Here is a 6,000-nt window from a genome sequence, read left to right as displayed (position 1 = left end):
CAGAGCAAGGTGGTCAAATCTTAGAAAATTGGAGTAGATTGTCATTACTGGTTGAATTCAACCAACATGAGGGCATGTGAATAGACTCTCTAGATGGACCAAATTTACAGAATGAACATCCAAAATAGGTGAAGAAAAAATCGAAGCAAGGTGGCTGAATCTCATAATATCATGTAAAGAATAAGGAGCTCTTTCACTATGACTTCTAAGAGGTTTGGTCCACCCACACATAGTCTCCATCTTCTTCTTCTTCCCTCTCTGCACACACGCATCACGCACATGCTCCATCACAAAATGAGGGCAAAAGGCGTACATTTCCCTTGAAGTGACAAGTGTCCAAAAATAACCTATCTATTATCTACTAGGGTTTGAAGCCTTTACTACGTTGGGGGACTGATGAGGCGTGAAAGAACTCCTCCACATGCAAGCGCCTGGAGTGACTTAACTTGTAATTGTGCCGTGAGAAGACAACATCATGGCTGAGAGAGGTATGTTGTGCTCCTAGCTATGTTTGTCTCCAATGCAACTTTCTCACTGTGTGCATGTTGTGGTGCATCAATGCATGAAATATTGTGGGTCTATGAATGTAGAGTGGGTGACCGAACAATAGTGGTATGTCAGGCCTGGGGTAGCAGGCACACCGCCTTTACCCAAACAACCTCCCTCGTAAAGGCGAGTGTGCTGATAAGTGGATCTACTATAGGACCTAATAGAAAATACAAGATACAAAGAATCTGCTCTCAACCTATGTGTGGAACCGAGTGTCGAAATGGGAGATGTGTGTGTGTGTGTGTGCGTGCGCATGTAGTACACACACTCTGCACGCACACACACACACACACACACACACACACACCGCTTCTCTTTCTCTGATGCCGAAGAAGGAGCCCAATCTTTCTCTCTCTCAACCTACTGCACTATTGCGTTACCAAGGTTCTAAGCTTTTTTTTTTGAGTTTCCAGCACTGCGACTTCCCTTGCATTTGGGGTTGTGCTACATGGCTTGCTTTGTTGTGCTTCTTGCAAGGCCTCAATTGCCTTTTAATTTAGGTCTACAAAAAGGGTCTTCTTTTTGCATTGTATTCTACAACATGCATTAATTTTTGAATCCAGCGTTGCACTTTGTACTCCTTGGATCTCCTTTCAGCACTACCTTCCAAGGCTTCAATTTTGCTTGCAATGCTGCCTGCTTTGTCCCAAAGCTTTTGCCCGTGTGTAGATTTGAGAGCCTCAGCTCCTTGCTTTAACCAAGGCTTCAACCTTAGGCTTGGATTAAAGCGTTCGCGCACGCGGTTGAGATTTTCTGGCTCTCAATCTTTGATACCATTTATTAGAGTGCATGTGTAATACGTATGTGTAGAGAGGGAAGAAGGAGAAGATGGAGACAATGAGTGGGTAGAACCAACCTCTCAAAAGTAGTACGGAGACAGCTTCTTATTCCTTACATATAAGGCTGCGTTTGGACTGCCCAATGTTGCCAACTAGTGCTTTGCCTTTTCCGCCTTAAAAGGGACAACGTGCTCAACTTACTTGTTAGCTCTCACTGAGATCAAAGCTTCAACGAAGGCGCGTGCTACACGTTGAAACGAGTCAGGACCTAGTCTTGGTAAGAGGTTGCCCATCTCTCTTGAGGGCCCAGAAATTGCACTCTTTTATTTGCACAAATACACTTCCGCCACATGGACACAAATCCCCTTCACAAGTTGGACAATTTGAACCCACTCTAGAGCTATGTACAGCGGGCGGCTGGCGGCCACACAACAACATGTCCAGCCTGGGGTAGTAGGCACACCAGCTTTACCCCAAGATTTTGGAAGAATGAAAGTATGCCACAAGGCTCGACAACCCTTCGGCTTGGTTGAGCTGTCTCCACCCGCTTGGCCATTGCGTCCACGTTTGAACAAAAGACTTTGAACATTGCCGCCACATTTAATCTGTTCGTCACATCCTTCGGAATCTCTGTCCTTCTCGCGCTCTCTGTGTTCCGGCGAGCCTCCGCCCCCGCCGCCCCCCCCCCTCTCTCTCTCTCTCTCTCTCTCTCTCTCTCTCTCTCTATGCGTCTCTACACGGTCGAGACAGGTGCTCGCTTTCTCTCTCTATTGCGTGCATGTTTTGTGTGGAGGGAGAGGGAGGGCGCACTATTTGACAATCACATTCCAGGCTGGGAGGTCAGTGATGTTGCGAAGGCGCGGCTTATAAAGGCACCATGGGACATAGAGACATGGAACGAAGCGGTATCTCAGAAGTTGTGAGAGGGAAGCTTTACTTTGCAGTGCTGCATAGACCTGATGACCTGAAGGCTACATGGCTTCCAGGGTCCGCTATCTGCTTCAGCATAGACAATGAACTGGTACCTCCTTCCCTGGTTGATGCTTCCAACGTGAATTGTCTCAAGGATGACCTGAGTTCTTTGACCTTTGAGGCATGGTCTTATGCTTTGCCAAACCATTCCTCATTTAAAAAGTATATATGGGCATTCATTTTTATACTTTTGTATCATCCTTTTCACACTTCTATATGTTCAGTTGCTGCCGTGCACCACATGTGAAATCACATATTTGCACTCATGGTAGCAGGGAAAGTACTCTGACGGTTGGTCATGCATGACTTCAACATGTAGTCTTGGCGGAATTTTATGTTAAAAACTTTTTTTTTGGACTGGTTTGGATGTCAAGTTCTGTTTAGAGGAGTGGTATGGCTGTGTTGTTGATTGGAAGGGCTCACCTTATAAGCACCACTCTTTTAAACATGTACAAGAAGAGTTTCTACTTTGTCACTGTCTTCATACCCTAACTTTCAACATCTGACATATGACCTTACTGGAGATTGATGTCTTGGGCGTCTGATATGTTCTTTCCATGCGTGATAATACATAGTTAGCCATATACCATGCGACAAAGGAATTTTTTGGGGATAGATATTTAATTCTATAATTTTTTTGGGATAGATGTGGTGATTGTATAAGATGTTATCATATTCCTCCTTTTTTGTACATGCAATTCTTGCTTCCTAAATGTAAGCAGCGTAAGATGACGCTCTCTCTCTTGTGAGTGACTGGGGTTGGGGGGGGGGGGGGGGAAGACTTGTCACCTTCTCCCTCGATAGACATTAGTTTTTATTGTGCATAGGCCATGATGTTGTGTGCCAGTATTGAAGAAGAGGAACACAACATATGGTGACCAAATCCAAAAAGAGAGAGGGATAAAGCTAGAGAAATAACTTTACTCTAATCTAAAACTCAAGAATGAATGAGATCTTGTTCAAGTTGAGAGCCGGGTCCATGCATGAACATTGAACTTATGCACGAAACATGAGACATAGCAAAAAATGATGCTAGGACCAATTAAAGCACCTTAGCGTAATAGAATGGAGCCCCAACTATGAGTAGTCCTAATCCCAGTAAAGGCTAAAAACAAGCTAACATGCATTCACTTAGTTATACAATTATGCGATGCGAACTAGTTACCACCATCTGATAATGATACAATTTTCCCCTCTCAACACCTCCTCTCTAGTGCCCAATGGGTGGTCCAACTGAAGCACATTGAAGGTTGAGAAGGTAATCCAAAGTAGCTCAAGATCCTTGGCTTGATAATACTACTAGCTGATATGATTGCACTTAATGTAATCTCGACTAAAGTGAACGTTGAGATGCTTGGTTCATGCTCAAGAAATTTGATTATAGGCTAAAGCATTAGCTCTTTGGGGATCCAAGTAGACAAGGGTAGGATGTGATGGAGGAAGATGATCTTGGCTAAGGAACATTTTGAAAAGCATGACCACACGCTGTACACTATGTTAGATACACCATATCCATTGATATTCAAAGAAGGGACTGTAGTAATGTCTCAAATTGTTGGCGTGTCGAGCCACTGAAGAACGGAGCCGACTTGCGGATCCTAGTCGAGGGGCCCAAACCCTAAGTGAAGAAGTAGAAGCAGCAGAAGAAGTTTTGCCAACGTACAAAGTCTTGCCGAGTGGCCTATTTTTAAAGAAGAGTTCCCACCAACTTATGGGACCCGTCCGATGGGACCCAAGTGACACAAAGGCATTAAAATAAAGGGCCAATGCACACACAGCTGATGATATGGCAACAGATGTACGGAATTCCGCGATTCACGCCGACATGCTGACGTGGCAAGAAATAAGAAATTCTCAATTCATGTTGACATGCTGACGTGGAAGGCAATACAAAATTCTGCGTTTTACGCTGGCAGTGCCATGTGGCACTTGTACGGATTTCTGCGTTTTGCGGGCCGACAGCTTTTGGACAAGATGCTTTTGGGCTAGTTGCTTTTGAGGCCAAGGGCCTTAAATATGTGCAGAGGGCTCATTCTTTGGCACGCTTTGGTGAGAAGGTGCAGAGGGTGGAGTACCAACATTGTACTGAGTTCAAGTAATATAAAGAAATATTGAAAGGGGTGCCAAGGTTTGGGGCCAATGCTCACTTGGGGTGGAATCCGCCACTCCGTGTCGCGTGTTCTCTCTCTTTGTTGGTTCAATTGTTATTGAAGCGCTAAAAGTTGTTCAGTCTGTTCTTTTCTATTGGCACATGGTGCCGGTCTTGTGACAAGTAACATGTGAGGATTGCCAATTTCGAGAGTGCTTAAACAAAGAATAGCTCTAGAGAAGAGTGAGATGGGTGAGTAGTGCAGATCAAATGACGAGTGTCACAAAATTAGTAAGAGTTGAGTGTGAGAGGGAGTATGCCGGATATAAAAGTAGAGAAGCGAGCAAAGGGATGGGAACACAACTTGGTACAATTAAATTCAACACGAGCTACAAAAGGAGTGACGGAGAGACCACCTTCAAATGCTAGATTACATAGCGACCAATAACATTAGTAGGCATATTGAGGTACCCAGAGCAAGTATAGAATGACTGTGAGAGGGAGCTGGGTTTCTGCAGATGAACCTTTGAGGATTGTTCATATCTAAAGAAGTTGGAAGCTAGTAGAGATTGTCAATTTGCGGAATGATAACCCATTGACTAGGGGCAAAGGAACACCTTCCTGGGTGGATAACTGTAATGCTCCTAGGGGCAAAATCTCTTGCACTCTGTAGGGACCTTGCCAAACAAGGATGAGCTTTTTGGACTTTCTTTGCTAGCGAGCTTGATAGAGTAGCACTAAGGATCCTAGCTTGAATTTCGATTGGCGAAGATGACGATCATGCTATGCTTTACGACGGAGCTGCTCTATTTGGAGAGCATTGGAAGCTAACAATCTACTTTCTTCTAGCATGGAGAGATGAGAGATATAGACAATTTCGATACCTCAATTAACGCGAAGACTGCCTACTCGAGAGGATCTTGAGTTGTATTCAAAAGGGGCTATGGCTTCCAAGCCAAAGGCTAGTCGAAAAGGGCTGATTGGTCGTTGCTCTGAAAGAAGTGCGGGTGTGGTGGATTGCCTGAGTAGCTGGCTCACATGGGAGATTTAATGTCGGAGATTATAGCAGCAAGGGAGAAGGGAAAGATAGCCTTCTGCAGAGATGGTCGGGTGGTGATTGTAGAACGATGTTCTACATGACGGTGTGAAACCTATGGGACCATAGTGAAGACGACAACGTGGAATTGTATCTTATAGGTTGGATGTGGGCGCCTTTGAGGATAGCTTTTGGAATAGGGACATTATATTCTTCTTGAAGACTCATCAAGCCCCTGGACAGATGATGCCGCATGTGATGGGATATAGATGGGAGACAGCTTACTGGATTGATGCGAGATCTAAGCATGGGAGTAAAGGATTGGGATGAGTAGCAGTATTATTCAGAGAGGGAATACAACCACTTCTACACATTGTACGAAGAGATGATCATGCTAGGTACATGTGGGTGAGACTGAGGGTTGACGCAAGCCAATTTTTATACATTGCCAAATGCTACATTCCCCCCAGTACATCAATTTATGCTGGGCCTAGAGGGCAGTCACCTTCCTTTGTCCTAGACGATGACATGTGGGAGTTTTTCCAAGGATGGTGACATCATCCTCCTAGGGGCCT

General features: G+C 44.7%; 1 long non-coding RNA gene across 1 annotated transcript in view; it reads left to right on the top strand.

Annotated features, from left to right (window-relative positions):
- Positions 1-1,318: 1,318 nt before the first annotated feature.
- Positions 1,319-6,000, top strand: part of LOC147431123 (uncharacterized) — a 43,790-nt gene continuing 39,108 nt past the window's right edge. The window contains exons 1-2 of the long non-coding RNA XR_015185674.1: positions 1,319-2,078; positions 2,160-2,349. This is a non-coding gene — a long non-coding RNA (uncharacterized LOC147431123). The remainder of the gene's footprint in view (positions 2,079-2,159; positions 2,350-6,000) is intronic.

This window comes from Adiantum capillus-veneris, chromosome 21 (assembly GCF_014529385.1).
Source record: "Adiantum capillus-veneris isolate H3 chromosome 21, ASM1452938v2, whole genome shotgun sequence".
NCBI classification, from domain to species: Eukaryota; Viridiplantae; Streptophyta; class Polypodiopsida; order Polypodiales; family Pteridaceae; genus Adiantum; species Adiantum capillus-veneris.
The sequence above is the reverse complement of the archived record's forward strand: the minus strand, read 5'-3'. Positions and strand labels throughout refer to the sequence as shown.